General features: G+C 41.8%; 1 protein-coding gene across 11 annotated transcripts in view; it reads left to right on the top strand.

The window, feature by feature from the left end:
* The window catches only part of AUTS2 (activator of transcription and developmental regulator AUTS2), a 966,537-nt gene that overhangs the window by 880,952 nt on the left and 71,393 nt on the right, over nucleotides 1-14,192 (top strand). The gene's annotated exons all lie outside the window — the stretch shown is intronic.

Raw genomic sequence — 14,192 nt, 5'->3', positions numbered from 1 at the left:
ATTTGAGATAAAATGTAACTTGTCGTGCAGGAATGTAGCAATCAGCTTGCTAGTGCTTTTTATGTTTCCCTTGGTTTCAGACATGTTCTATATGCTTCATAATTGCTTTGCTAATGCAATGTAAAATAAAGACTTTAAATAATGCATTGCCTGCCCGGTCAGAATTAATTTAAATAACAATATTAGGGAATAGTTTATTTTACAAATGGCTTTAATTTAAGCTCATTTAAATAACTGTAACAGTTTTCAAAATGTTTTAGCATGATTGTTACTCATCAGCTACATGATAGACATGGAATTATGAATAGCCAATTTGTACTGCTGACAGTAATAACCAGCCAGCATTTAGTATTCACAGGATAATAGTAATAAACCATGGCTTGCTGTGCCGTATGCTTTCTGTAAAGTTAATAAACAATATAGAGGGCCACATTTAAATATGCAATATCCCATTCATATCTCCCAAACAGCAATATAAAGAGAGAGTGGCTAATGATTTAACAGTACATTAAAGGCATACTTGCCTTAAATCAGTATCAGTGGGCTTCTGTGCAGTGCTTATTTGAAGCAGCATTGTTGAAAATAATGTGGGGGTGCTTTTCTTCTTGAGGGCAGGGTGGGGAGAGAGTCTTGAATCACTAGCTGTGCCAAGGTGTATAATTCAAAGGCTTTAAATTACATAAAATCTATTTGATCTTTTCTCTCAACCCCTCTCCCTCCATAACACCTGTTTAGTGGCATTGCATGATAATTGCTTAGTAAGAAGGTGTGTGCTTTCAGCTCTAGTCTCATACAGTCTTAAATTATAATTTCATTGGAGCACTGGAGCAAGGTTTGAGTAGAAAATATAGGCTTAATTAAATTGAAATTTAAGCCTTTTCTGTCGTCTAGGTGAATAATTTGGATGGTGACTTATACTGTGTGTTTCTCGCATAGAGCTTTTTTGGTTTGTTTGTTTTGTTTTGGTTTGTCCTATTGGATCATTTTTAAATGTGAAAAATGTCACATCCTGCCAATTTCTGTACCTTTTGATTCCATGGAGCTGCAGGGGGTGTAGCTGAGAGAATAAAGCAGCCCCTTATATTTGGGATTCCCATGCTGATACACTACTTCTGAAATTACTTTGATGAATATTGAATTATATCTATTTTTAATTGCCTTATGGATTGGTATTCCTGTTTTATGTATTAACATCCTTTTGAAGGACAATCTGAAGGGGTTGTGTTTTTTTGGTCGAAATAGGTTATCCAACTTGGCAAACTTATATTAGCTTTTCTATTTAAATTTGAATTTACAGCCATCCTTCCTCCTCCCTCGAAAAAATAGGTCACCAAAAAAAAAAAAAAGGAAGACTTGTGTGTTCTGGGACCCCAGACTCCCAAACTACATGTGACTGCACCTTTATTTTGCTAATTTGCTGTAAAAAGCATTGGAATTTGAGTAGTCCTTTCTTGGGACTGGGCCAGAATAGAATAGAAGCCAATCCAGTGAATCAACATTCCTGACTGATAGCCTGTAACTAGGCTGAAGGGATCTCTTCAATTGAAGGATGAAAAGTGATTGATGAAGACTAGGCCCCTGTTCCTCTTCCTTTCGTTTTCTTTTTAGAATCAAACACATTGCCCACATTCTTATTTTTGTTTACTTACCCAGTTTGATTTGTGGCATCTATTAGGTTGTGAATAACCATGCTTGACAGGGAGCCTTTTCTTCTGAGGTACTTTTCTTTGGTGATTTAGTTCCCTTGAAAGGATTAGGGTTTCTTTGTGTAGCCTAAAATCAACATAGGCTTTTCGAAGCTTTGCTTGGGAAACCATACACAAATAAGCTTTTTAGTTGATGGTAGATTATTCCTTTGCCCCCTTATTTCCATCAAAATGGCATCTTTCTTTTCTCCTCCTGAGTTTCCCCTTCAAGCCATATGCTAATTCCTGTTGGCAACATGAATGACAAGGGGGAGAATCAGTGCAAATCCAGGTGCTGAAAAACTAGGCTGACTGGTTTCATTTTGTTTTGGGTGGGTTCCCCCCGCTCGTCCCCCCATTGGGAGAAAGAGATTAAGGGGAAGAGGATGGAAACAGCATAGGGGACAGTTTGTTAAAGGGATTAACATTCAAACTGCTAAATATCAGGAAAACAATCTCAAAAAGATCCATTGTTTAGAGATAATGTCAATAATTGCTTCTAGACAGGTGCAGGGATTCTCATTATGGGCTGTGGTTTGTTGTTAGTCTGTCCTCTGAGTGTCTGCTGGATGGATGGTTGACTAGGCTGTCAAAGAACTGTCAGTTTGATGCATTTCAAGTTCAAGTTCTCTTTTTTGCAAAGTGGGCTGTTTGCTTTAAAGCCAGCTCTTCCCCTGTTTTGTCCAGTGTGCCTTTTGCCAGAAGCAATAAAAATCAGTCTAAGAAAGGTCAAATTTGCATTTGGTAAACCGCAACGAAAATCTTCAAAGCCCCTGGCTGATTGAACAATCTGACAAGGTATGGCAAACTGACAAGCATACATCCCTGGCCTGCCTCTCAAATATCCCTCAAAGTTATCTACCTGCCACACAAATGTGGTGTTCTCTCACGTTTATTGTTTTATAATTATTTGCATCAGAAACAAAAGATTGTGAAACTGATACTACAGAAAGTTATTTGCACAAAAGGAATGAGTCCCACTGCATTTTAATTATTAATTGGTGGTGTCCTTCATTTTGGGTCTTTGTCATATACTGTATTCCTTTTATTATCATGTGGTTAGTTATTGTATTGCAGTAGCACCCAGAGGCCCTTGTGCTAGTCTCTATACAGACACACAGCAAGACACAGTCCCTGCTGCAAAAAGCTTAGGGCAAATTTTTCAAGCCACTTAGAGGTTTAGTAATCTAAATTCCATTGAAAGACACTGAAAATAGGACTTAAGCTCCTAGGTCCAGATCCTCAAAAGATATTTAGACCCTTCATTTGCTACTGGGGAGATAGATGCCTAAATACTTGCTGTTAAGTAACAGGTGCTTTTGAAAATGTTACTCACCATGTAAATAAACAAGACAGCCAAATGGTACAAGAAAGGAAGTACCATTTTAGAAATAGGAAACAGAGGTATAAAGAGATTAAATGATTTCCTCAAAGGCATACAAGAAGTCTGCGGTAAAGCTATGGCTTGAACTCAGATCTCCTGAGTGCCAGTCCAGGGCATTAACCATAAGACCTGCTTTTTCATTTGGGAGTTGGCAGACTAAGAGGTATGTCCATGGTTATAGTGTGCTAGTGATGTTTGGTAGGTCTCTTAGTTGATTTCAATCACTATGTCTGAGTATAAAAATTAATTGCAGGATATGCCCTTAGGTCAGTGGTCACCAGCCGGTCGATCGCGACCGACTGATCCATCCTAGAGGGTCTCCCAGTCGATCGCGATCTCCGGCGGTGTAGTGGGGCTGCTGCTAAGGCAGACTCCTTGCCTACCCCGCCCCCACGCCACTCCCGGAAACAGCCAGAACAGCCCCAGAGGCGGGGGGCAGGGGTCTCCCTCCGCGCGCTGCTCCTGCCTGCATGCACCACCCCCGCAGCTCCCATTGGCTGGGAGAGCTGTGGGGGCAGTGCTTGCAGAAAGGGGCAATGCATGGAGCCACATGCCACCCCCCAGGGGCCTCAGGGGCGCGTTGGCCCCTTCCAGGAGTGGTGTAGGGCCAGGATAGGCAGGGAGCCTGCCTTAGCCTCGCTGTGCCCGCTGTCGAATGAGAGCCGCTGGAGCCCCAACCCCTGAGCCCCCTCCCGGAACCTGCTCCCTGAACCTGCCCCAAACCCCACGCTGAGCCCCCTCTGAGCCAGAACTGCAAAACCCCTCCTGCACCCCAAACTCCAGCCCTGAGTCCCCTCCCAGAGCCAGTACCCCAACACTGTTTTAAAAGGACATATCAACTTTCCTTTGAGGTCTGAAAGCATCAACATTAACATCATTAATCCTGGCCCAGGTACTGAATGTTGTTAACCAAATTTTGTAGTGTAATTTCCCAGAGTAATGAAGTTCCATTATCTTTTGATAACAGACACACTTCAAAGTCAGAGTTCTGGAGCAGGCAATTTCTCCTACTGGCTCTGTATTCAGTGTATGTTAACCCCTCTCCCCAGAAAATAGCCTTTCCTGAAGGGGGAAAAAAATGATTCTCAAACTGTTGAAGTTCTATTCTGTACACTCTCCTGAAGTTTTCTTTGATCAGGAGCCCGGTTAGGCTGTTACAGCTTTTTATGTTCAAATTGTTTACAGGATGTTCATGTAAACTTTATGAATCCATCTGCCTTAATGCCAAAGCCAGCTGTCAGGGAAATATTTAGTCTCTCAACATGAAGTAGATAGATAGGTGCGGGTTACCAGTTGTCCCTGGTGGCTGAAATGCGGCTCATGGCAAGCTCTGGCTTTTTAGGTTGTTCTGGAGAGAGATTGTCCTCCAGAAAAACAGGCACGTGTTCTTGTTTCTCGTGTATGTCTGTCTGTTTGGTACGTCATTTCTTTAAGACCCCCTGCCACATCTGTTTTTGCAAACAAACAGGGAAGTGAAACAGACAAATATTTCTCTTCCCTGATCCAGTTCCCAGGCGTTCCTATGGTGGAAGAGAGGTGCTTCTCACTCCAGGTGAACCAACCTCACCCCATTTGCCGTATGGAGTGTAATTGGGATTCACCACTACGTTCAAAAAGCACGCACACAATCTCAACATACCTAAGTATAGCAAAAAACCACCACCAATACCCCATAGTGGGCAGGCAGATACACCTGTCTCTGCCTTTTACCCTCTCTTCTCAGGAACCCAGAGCAACCCTCCCCAACCTACTCACCCACCCACCACCTTCTCCTCCTTTTTTTGGCTGCCACCTTCACATCTCTGTATATCTACCAGTGGGTGGCCTGTGCATTCCCAGCCTACTACTTCTGTGCTATGTGTGTGGTGGCTCTGCTGCCCTTGGAAACTAACCAGTTGGTTGACCAGAGAACCCCAGGAATTATTGAACTGCAAGAGCAGCTCCCTGCCTGGAAACATTTTCTGGTGCTTCTGAAAAGGGCTCACTCCCTAAATGGGACTGTGTGACCAAGGCACGTCTCCTAAGGAGAGTTTGTAAATTGGGTCTGTGGGCTTCGGGTCACAAAAGAGTCCTAATGCAGAATTGGAAGGTGAATTCATCTGGCAGGCCATATCCAGGACATTAAATGTTGCCATCCTGTTAGGCTGAAAATGTTGCCATGAGAGGCTAGGCTGAAAATCACAAACCATTTGATGAGGTTTGCTGTTTTGAAGACCCCAAGTTTCTTGTAATGAGGCAGTGCTGCCAACTGGACTAGGAGAAAGACTGAAGTTACACTGAAACAAAGCAGAGTTTAAAAAAAAAAGTGTGTGTGTGGGGGGGATTTGGGGTTTGGGATTGCCTTTTGCTCTAATTTCTAGAAGAGAGAGTTAGTTATTTTGAGTTCTGAAGGCTTTATCTGAACAAGAAGCTTGTTGCATTCTGTTGCATCTGTACGGTTTGTGTCCATCAGCATTAGTACATTTTGCACTACTGAATGCAAGATGCATTGGCACAGCCAGCTGTTTACATGGTGAATTGTTCTGGTGCCCTTAGTGAAAGAGCATAGTTCCCCCTCTACACCTGCATGCCATCCTCCCTCCTATGCTCAAATCACAGCCGCCTCCTCCTCTGTACTCTTTCCACTCTATCCTCTCCCCATGCACAATTACACTGTGCCCTTTCCCCACAGCTAAAGTTCTAGAGGAGAGTTCTCCAGGGCAGGAGTGTGAGCTAGGGCTGCCAACTGTGGAAGAGACAGTAGCTATAATTAGCTATAATTTCTCAAATTAAGCTTTAAAAATACAATACAAGTAACTGTGAGCAATGATATTTTTTATTGGAGTGCCTAAACTTATTATTTGCAAATGTAATTTGAAGAGGCCTTGCCCATTTTTACTTACAGCGTAATAAAACTATCAGCTACTCCTTTTCTCAGAATTTGATCCTGTTCTTTTAAGAATGTATTTGAAACTGTTGATTTTAGCAAAGTCAAACTAATCCGGTATCAGTGAGCAAAACGGCAATATTTACTAAAGTATAATTTTATCTATTCTGGCTCCAGTATTTATTTTGTAGATTAAGCTCTATTTGATTTTCTCAGAAGGACTTATCAGCATTGCACTGCAAAATAACAGAAACCACAAAAATCAAGTCAAAATAAGATTGAAAAATTCTTTGGGATAGAGTGTTTTGATTACAAAGATTTTGACATGAACTACTTCTAGATTAGTGAAGTCCAACTTGGACTCTGGAATAAAATTTCATAAATGAAAAGGCCTGTTGACCTCCTGTATCTAGACTATTGTTAGTCACTCCACTGTAATAAACCGTTGTTTTCTCAGAAAATGTATGTTTATTTAACTAGGTCTCTTTTTGCTTCACAATCTGGATTCTATTCAGTCAGTTACCACTCCAATTAACTAACAATTATTTAACATTAACAGTAATTACAGACGCCAGTTAAGCGCCTACAGATGTCAACTGTTAGCTTTGTACCTAATCACTCAATGAAATGGAGAAAGTTCAACAAACATCAATTAGCCAAGCAATTAGTATGAGTTAGGAAAGAGCATGTTATCATGTGTGAGCTGATTCAATTTATTTTATTTTGTCAGTAAAACACACAGAGAGAGAGACAAGCAGCAATAAATTATTGAGATTAGATAAAGCTGTATTGTTTTGTTGTTTACCCAAGATTTTTCCCCCTCCTCTTTTATTTTCCTTATGTAAGTTAAATATACTTTACCATGCATTTGTTATCTTAACAAATATATTTCATTTCAATTGGAAAAGCACAACAACGTTCTTTTAAGACTACAGACTAGGGACTATGGGTCCAGATCCTCAAACGTATTTAGGCTCCTAACTAGTATTGAAATCAGTGGAAGTTAAGAGGCCAAATACCTTTGAAGACCAGGGCATATGAGCCAGATTCTCTTCTCTCTTTATCAGTTTTACACCCGCATAGCTGTCGACCTCAATGAAGTTACTCCTCTTTTACAAACTAGAGGAGAATTAGGGAACATATATAGCTGCAATGCATATGTGATTTAAGAAAATACTGAACAATATTAATTGATTTCCCCCACTGTATTTCCTTTAAATGCTAGTACACCTCTACCGCAATATAACGCTGTCCTTGGGAGCCAAAAAATCTTACCGCGTTATAGGTGAAACCGCATTATATCGAATTTGCTTTGCTCAGCCGGAGCACGCAACCCCGGAGCACCGCTTTATCGCGTTATATCTGAATTTGTGTTATATCGGGTTGCATTATATCGGGGTAGAGATGTATGTGATTAAATCAGTTCATTTGGGTAAATAACCTGGACCCATCCAGCAATCTGCTGTGTAGATGGGTTCTGTGCTTTTTTTAGCCAACTCTTGAGACTTGGCCCCCTTCACGCCAGTGGAAGATCACTCTCTTTGGCAGCCCAGTCTTCTCCTCCTGCAAGATATGCAGTTGATCAGCTATTTGTCAGAGGCAAGGTGGGTGAGGTAATATCTTTTATTGGACAAGCTTCTGTTGGTGAAAGAGACATGCTTTCAAGTCTCCACAGAGCTGTTCTTCATCTGCCTTGCCTCTCTTATATCCTGGGACCAACAGAGCTACAAACAACACTGCAAACAGCTATTTGTTACTGCTTAAGGAATAACACCTCCTCTAACTGCACTGCACAATTAAGCCTCCATACTGCAGATTTACTCTGTGTCCTGCTCAAAAGTACTGATTAGGAATGGACCCTAAATTAGCTTTATCTTTATAGTTTAGCTTGCGTCTAGTGACCAGCCTGACTCATTACTTAACAAACTAATTTACATTTTTTATCAAGTGCTGTACTTGATAATCGGCCTTTTGTCCGGTAATGATGTAATTATAGGACTTTCTCCAAAGATCTCTTGAGAAACATTTATTGTCCTAATATGTTATACTTTTTTTATGCCTAACCTATGAAGTAAACCTAGCCATATGGATGAATCTAACCTTCTTCTCAATGGACTCTATGGTGTGACGGGTTGGATCACAGAAACCCCCTTGGGAGCTGCCGCCTGATGTGCAAAGACTACCTCTGCTCCTGTTTTCCCTGCCAGCTCAGGACTCCAGCACCCTGTCTTGCTGAGCCAGACACTCCCGTCTGCTCCAACACAGACCCAGGGTCTGAATCACTTGCCCCCAAAGCTGCAAGTTTACCTGAAGACAGCTCCCAGAAGTGTGCTTGTCTTTAGCACTCAGATGCCCAACTCCCAATGGGGTCTAAACCCAGATAAATCCGTTTTACCCTGCATAAAGCTTATGCAGGGCAAACTCATAAATTGTTCGCCCTCTATAACACTGATAGAGAGATATGCACAGTTGTTTGCTCCCCCAGGTATTAATACATACTCTGAGTAAATTACTAAATAAAAAGTGATTTTATTAAATACAGACAGTAGGATTTAAGTGCTTCCAAGTAGTAACAGACAGAACAAAGTAAGTCACCAAAATAAAATAAAATGCGCAAATCTATGTCTAATCAAACTAAATACAGATAATCTCACCCTCAGAGATGCTTCAGTAAGTTTTTTCTCAGACTGGACACCTTCCAGGCCTGGGCACAATTCTTTCCCCTGGTACAGCTCTTGTTGCAGCTTAGATAATAGCTAGGGGATTCTTCATGATGGCTCCTCTCTCTCCTTTGTTCTCTTCCACCCCTTTATATATCTTTTGCATAAGGCGGGAACCCTTTGTCCCTCTGGGTTTCCACCCCCCCTCACTGGAAAAGCACCAGGTTAAAGATGGATTCCAGTTCAGGTGACATGATCGCATGTCACTGCAAGACTTCATTACTCACTTGCCAGCACACACATATACAGGAAGACTCACAGGTAAACACAGCCATCTGCAGATAATGGGAGTCATCAAGATTCCAAACCATCCTTAATGGCCCACACTTTACATAATTACAGTAGGCCCACAGAGTTATATTTTATATTTCTAGTTTTAGATACAAGAGTGGTACATTTATACAAATCGGATGATCACACTCAGTAGATTATAAGCTTTGTAATGATACCTTACAAGAGACCTTTTGCATGAAGCATATCCCAGTTACGTTGTATTCACTTTTTACCATATTTTTCTAAAACTATCCCAGTTACATTACATTCACTTATTATCATGTTTTTATAAAACCATATAGACTGCACAACGTCACATATGGATTTTAATATCCCTCCTAAATTAAAGCCGGATTTTGAGGCCCTTACTCGTGGTGTTTTATATTAAACTACCACCAGTTAAACAAAAAATAGATCCAGCATCACACTGGCCTAGAGCTTTAATGCAAAGTTTCACAGCCCTGTGTGAAAATATACATTTAATGTCAGCAGATTTAGTGAGCAGTTATAAATACCTTCACAAGTTGTTCCAAAAACCAAAGCAAATTGGCTTTTTATTTCTGTTGTCAACTGTACTCCTGAACAGAAATGCTGTTTAGCCTTGTCACGGCACCAGCATATTTGTAATATGATTCTTCATATAAAATAATACCGTAGAGCACAACAGTACATATTCATTCAGGCTGCCCCATGGCAGTCAGTGTGGTTATTCATGTTAGCATGTCCCAAAGTGTGGGAAAAGGAGTGAAGGTAGCAAAGACATAGCTCCCTATTGCTCTCCAGCATGTATGTCTACACTAGGAACGCTTTACCGATGTAGGAATGCTGATCTACTGTACTGGCAAAGTGCTCTCAGTATAGACACAGCTATACTGGTAAAACCACCCCCCATGAGCTATATCAGTAAAAGCATTGTTTTGCCAGTATAACTGCATCTACACAAAGGCTACTGCTGCTATAGCTATATTGGGCAGGGATCACACCTCTTCTCACCCCGATCAACACAGCTATCCTGGCAGAAGTCTATAGTGCAGACCAGACCAGAGTCCCAGGGCTTGTCTAAGCTGTGTATGGCTCTTTGAGCTGTGGTCCAAGTGTTAGTAGTCTCTTGGTCTATCCAAGGCCGTGATCAAGTGTCTTGATGTTTTTGGTCTTTTGGCCTCGGGATGAAAACCTTGCCTTTGCTTCTGGGACCTTGAAGTGAAAAAATTCTCTAAGTTATGCTGTACTAGAGGTGTAAATTGTAGTGCTCACTAAGTGGCCCATGTGGATCCCGCTAGCATGCACTGAACGTTCCTAATGCACATTAACACAGTACTGTTTGAAACAGGACCACATTAACATGCACTAGTGAATTTTTAGTGCACGCCAGCGGGGTCCACACAGACAGTGAGTGACACCCTAGGGCTCACAAGAATTTACTCCCCTCTAGTGTGGACTAATGCAGGTTGTAGATAAGCCCTCATCTTTTGTTTGAAGAGAGACGGGGAAAAGAAATAAGTCTCTAGATATTATGGTTGTGAAGAAACCCTTAAATGTGACCCACATGTAAATGATGCAGCAGTATTTGCCTAAGTGTGAGAAGCGCCTGAAACAAAGCTTCTGAGGTGTGAACAGCTCTATTTATTTCAATGGGAGCCAACTCAGATACCATCAGATATGCATCCGAAGAAGGGGCTGTAGTCCACGAAAGCTTATGCTCTAATAAATTTGTTAGTCTCTAAGGTGCCACAAGTACTCCTGTTCTTTTTGCGGATACAGACTAACACGGCTGCTACTCTGAAACCTGTCAGATACCAGTGATATCTTAAATGTCAAAATTGTTAACTATTTCACTGCTCATCAAGGCATGTAAGAAATGAGAGAAGGTTCATACTACTAGCATGTCCCAAAGTATGCAGGGGATTGAAGGATTGAGACCTTATTAAATATAGCTGAATAAATGCTCTCTAATTTGTCCTTATTTAGGCCCCAGTTCAGCAAGGTATTTCAGTACATGCTTAATTTTAAGCACTTGTTAATGTTAAGCATCTGCATTAGTGCTTTGATGGATTAGAGTCCTAGTGACAAATCTTGAGAGGTGCTGAACACTTTCAACCTCTCATGAATCTCTCATTATTTAGTAAAAAGAACAGGAGTACTTGTGGCACCTGTGAGATTGCACCTGAGTAACCGAAGGCAGAACTTGACTCAGGCCTGATCAAATCTAAAAATTAGATCTACCTAGCTGCATCGCTCAGGGCTGTGAGAAATTTCACACCCTGGGTGACGTAGTTAGGTCGAGCTAGCTGTCACTCTAGATGCTGCTAGGTGAACGGAAGAATTCTTCCAATGACCTAGCTACCATTTCTTGGAAAGGTGGATTACCTACATTGATAGAAAACCCCCTTCCATCCATATAGGATGTCACACTACAGGGCGACAGCTGCAGTGCTGTTGCAGCCACTGTAGCATAGATATATCCTCAATATCAGGCTGCATGTGAAATTTATTTGCTGGAACAAACTGTTTCCTAAGCTAGATTTGACTAGTAACACTCTGTAGGTTTGTCAGGAGCACACAGAGGAATGCATCAAGTGGTGAGTGATTGTGTTTGTGAAAGGGGTGTTGTACACGGCTCAACAAGCTGTTTAAATGGCTAGTGTAAACTTATACTTAACAGATGATAACAAATAAATTGCTTTAAGGTCCATTTTGAACAGTAAATGGCCTTGAGTTGTATGTGCTAATAGACTGATGCAAGAGATGGTTGTCCTTAGGTTTTTTTTTCTTCTACAGTCATCTGAAAAATAGTTTTTCCCAATCATTTCTTTCTTTCTTAAAGATTAAGACCTAGAATATTAAGTGTCAGCTAGCTTTTTGGATGCTTCCCTTTTTGCACGACGAACTTCAGGCCTCATTTTCAAAGGTGCCGAGCAGCCAGGGCTCCCATTGATTTTAGCTGTAGCACTCCCATTGCAGAAGGGGGGGGGGGGGGAGAAGAATAGCTCAGTGGTTTGAGCATTGGCCTGCTAAACCCAGGGTTGTGAGTTCAATCCTTGAGGGGGCAACTTTGGGGATCTGGGGCAAAATCAGTACTTGGTCCTGCTAGTGAAGGCAGGGGGCTGGACTCAATGACCTTTCAAGGTCCCTTCCAGTTCTAGGAGATGGGATATCTCCATTAATTATTATTGTTATTATATAATCGTGGGGGCTCAGCACCTCTGCAAACCAGGCCAGTAGGTGTCTCAAGTTGACGATGATAGTAATAGAGACACTTTAATAAAATTAGTGGATACTTTTGAAAATTTGAGCCTAGATACTTTGTGATGAGTGGCTTAGAATAGAAAATGTCTGTTGCACATGAAGTTGCATTCTAAGAAACACATCTGTATAAGGCTACCTCAAATTAGTAATAAAAAGGCAATGTTTAATTTAATTGATTTATTTTATTAAGTCAATCATGCAAACATTTTATAATATAATATATGGAGATATACCTATCTCCTAGAGCTGGAAGGGACCCTGAAAGGTCATTGAGTCCAGCCCCCTGCCTTCACTAGCACAACCAAGTACTGATTTTGCCCTAGATCCCTAAGTGGCCCCCTCAAGGATTGAACTCACAACCCTGGGTTTAGCAGGCCAATGCTCAAATCACTGAGCTATCCTTCCCCCATTTCAACTTCATTGTTTACAAAGAAACAACATTTTAAAACTAATTTGGTGGTTCAAAACACTAGTTTTACCTGTGCTTGCTGTTTCATAATTTGCTTGTTCGCATAGTCACGCTGCCCTCAAATCTCACTGGGTTTTCTACCACAAAGGGGGTATAATTGCAAAGTTTGATTCCGCTATTGTTTGTAATAAGACATTCCAGGATTGGGTGATATTAACCAGCACTATAGCACCTTTGTATATGATAATACTTCAGAAACTCTGTCTTCCTTTGTTCCTGATGTATTATTTCATAGTTGTTGAGTTGTTGATATGGATGATATGTGTTCGGGTTTTGATAGTGCATTAGAGAATGGGAGAGAAACTATACTAGTAGTGCAATATATTAATTGAAATCTTGTTTCACTCATTTGGGCTAGTTAGAACCTTGTGGAGCAGAGCTGTTTCTTCCCAGTGGGAGCCCCGAAAAGAATTGACTCAGGAAGTTGCTTTTGGGAGATGGAGATCAGATACTATGGTGATGGGCAACAGTATTAAAACCTAAGATAGATGGGAGGGATAGGAAGAAGAAGAAGTTACTGCAGCCTTTGAAAGGGTAATGCTAAGTTCTCCCCATCACATCTGGCCATGGAGATATCCTATCTCCTAGAACTGGAAGGGACCTTGAAAGGTCATCGAGTCCAGCCCCCTGCCTTCACTAGCAGGACCAAGTACTGATTTTGCCCCAGATCCCTAAGTGGCCCCCTCAAGGAGTAATGGGGGTGTGTGCAGCCAGAGCCCTCCTTGCCCACTGACTCAGATGGGGGAGTATCTAGACAGCAGGGGCTGTGTTCTGTACCATATCCAAAATCTGCGTATGTCTCGCTTGGCAAGTTGGCTGATTGGGGGGCTGGAACTGTTGTGTATGGTGATGATTCTCAAGGTAACCAGGACTGAAAGTCACCTTCTTACACCCCTGCCTCCAGTGTGAGGGAGTCTTGCTTGTGCTTCACTGGGTGTCAGCGCGCTGACACCACCAGCCTGTTAGCCACCCAAGCGCTCTCCTTCGGGCTACGCCAGCCCTTATTCTGCCTTGCAGGTTAACAAGTTCCATTGAAGCATTCTCGTGTAGTGTCTGTTTGCCAGAAGGGTGAACAGTCCTTAGCGTACACAAGTTTATATGTGAGCTGCTGCACTGATGAACCCAAACAGGGAGCATGTGACCTTACCCATTCCCGCTCATATGTAAAATGGACACTTCATCAGCGGAGAAGGGCCTGCTCCAGAGCTCATTGACGTTAACAGAAAGATTCCCATTGACTTCAATGAGCTGTGAATCAGCCCCTAAGGTGAGTTTTTTTTCTGTTGGTGTAGGAGGATATAATTGAGCGCCAAATTACCTAAAAGAAATTCAGATGTCTGAGAAGTCTTATTTCTTTGCTGAGAGGCTTCCTTACGTAGATTGTAATGTAAGCTTTTGCGGGCCAGGGCAGGGACAGTCATTTTGTTCTGTCTTTGTACAGCGCCTTGCACAATGGGATCCTGGTCTATACTATTAAATGCTATTAATTCTTTGGCAAGCTGTTATAGTTGCCGAAAAAGGCTGGTGCTACCGAGGATGGCCTCTGCCT

Source organism: Chrysemys picta, chromosome 19 (assembly GCF_011386835.1).
Source record: "Chrysemys picta bellii isolate R12L10 chromosome 19, ASM1138683v2, whole genome shotgun sequence".
Lineage (NCBI taxonomy): Eukaryota > Metazoa > Chordata > Testudines > Emydidae > Chrysemys > Chrysemys picta.
Note: the sequence above shows the minus strand (reverse complement) of the source record. Positions and strands in the feature narration are given on the sequence as shown.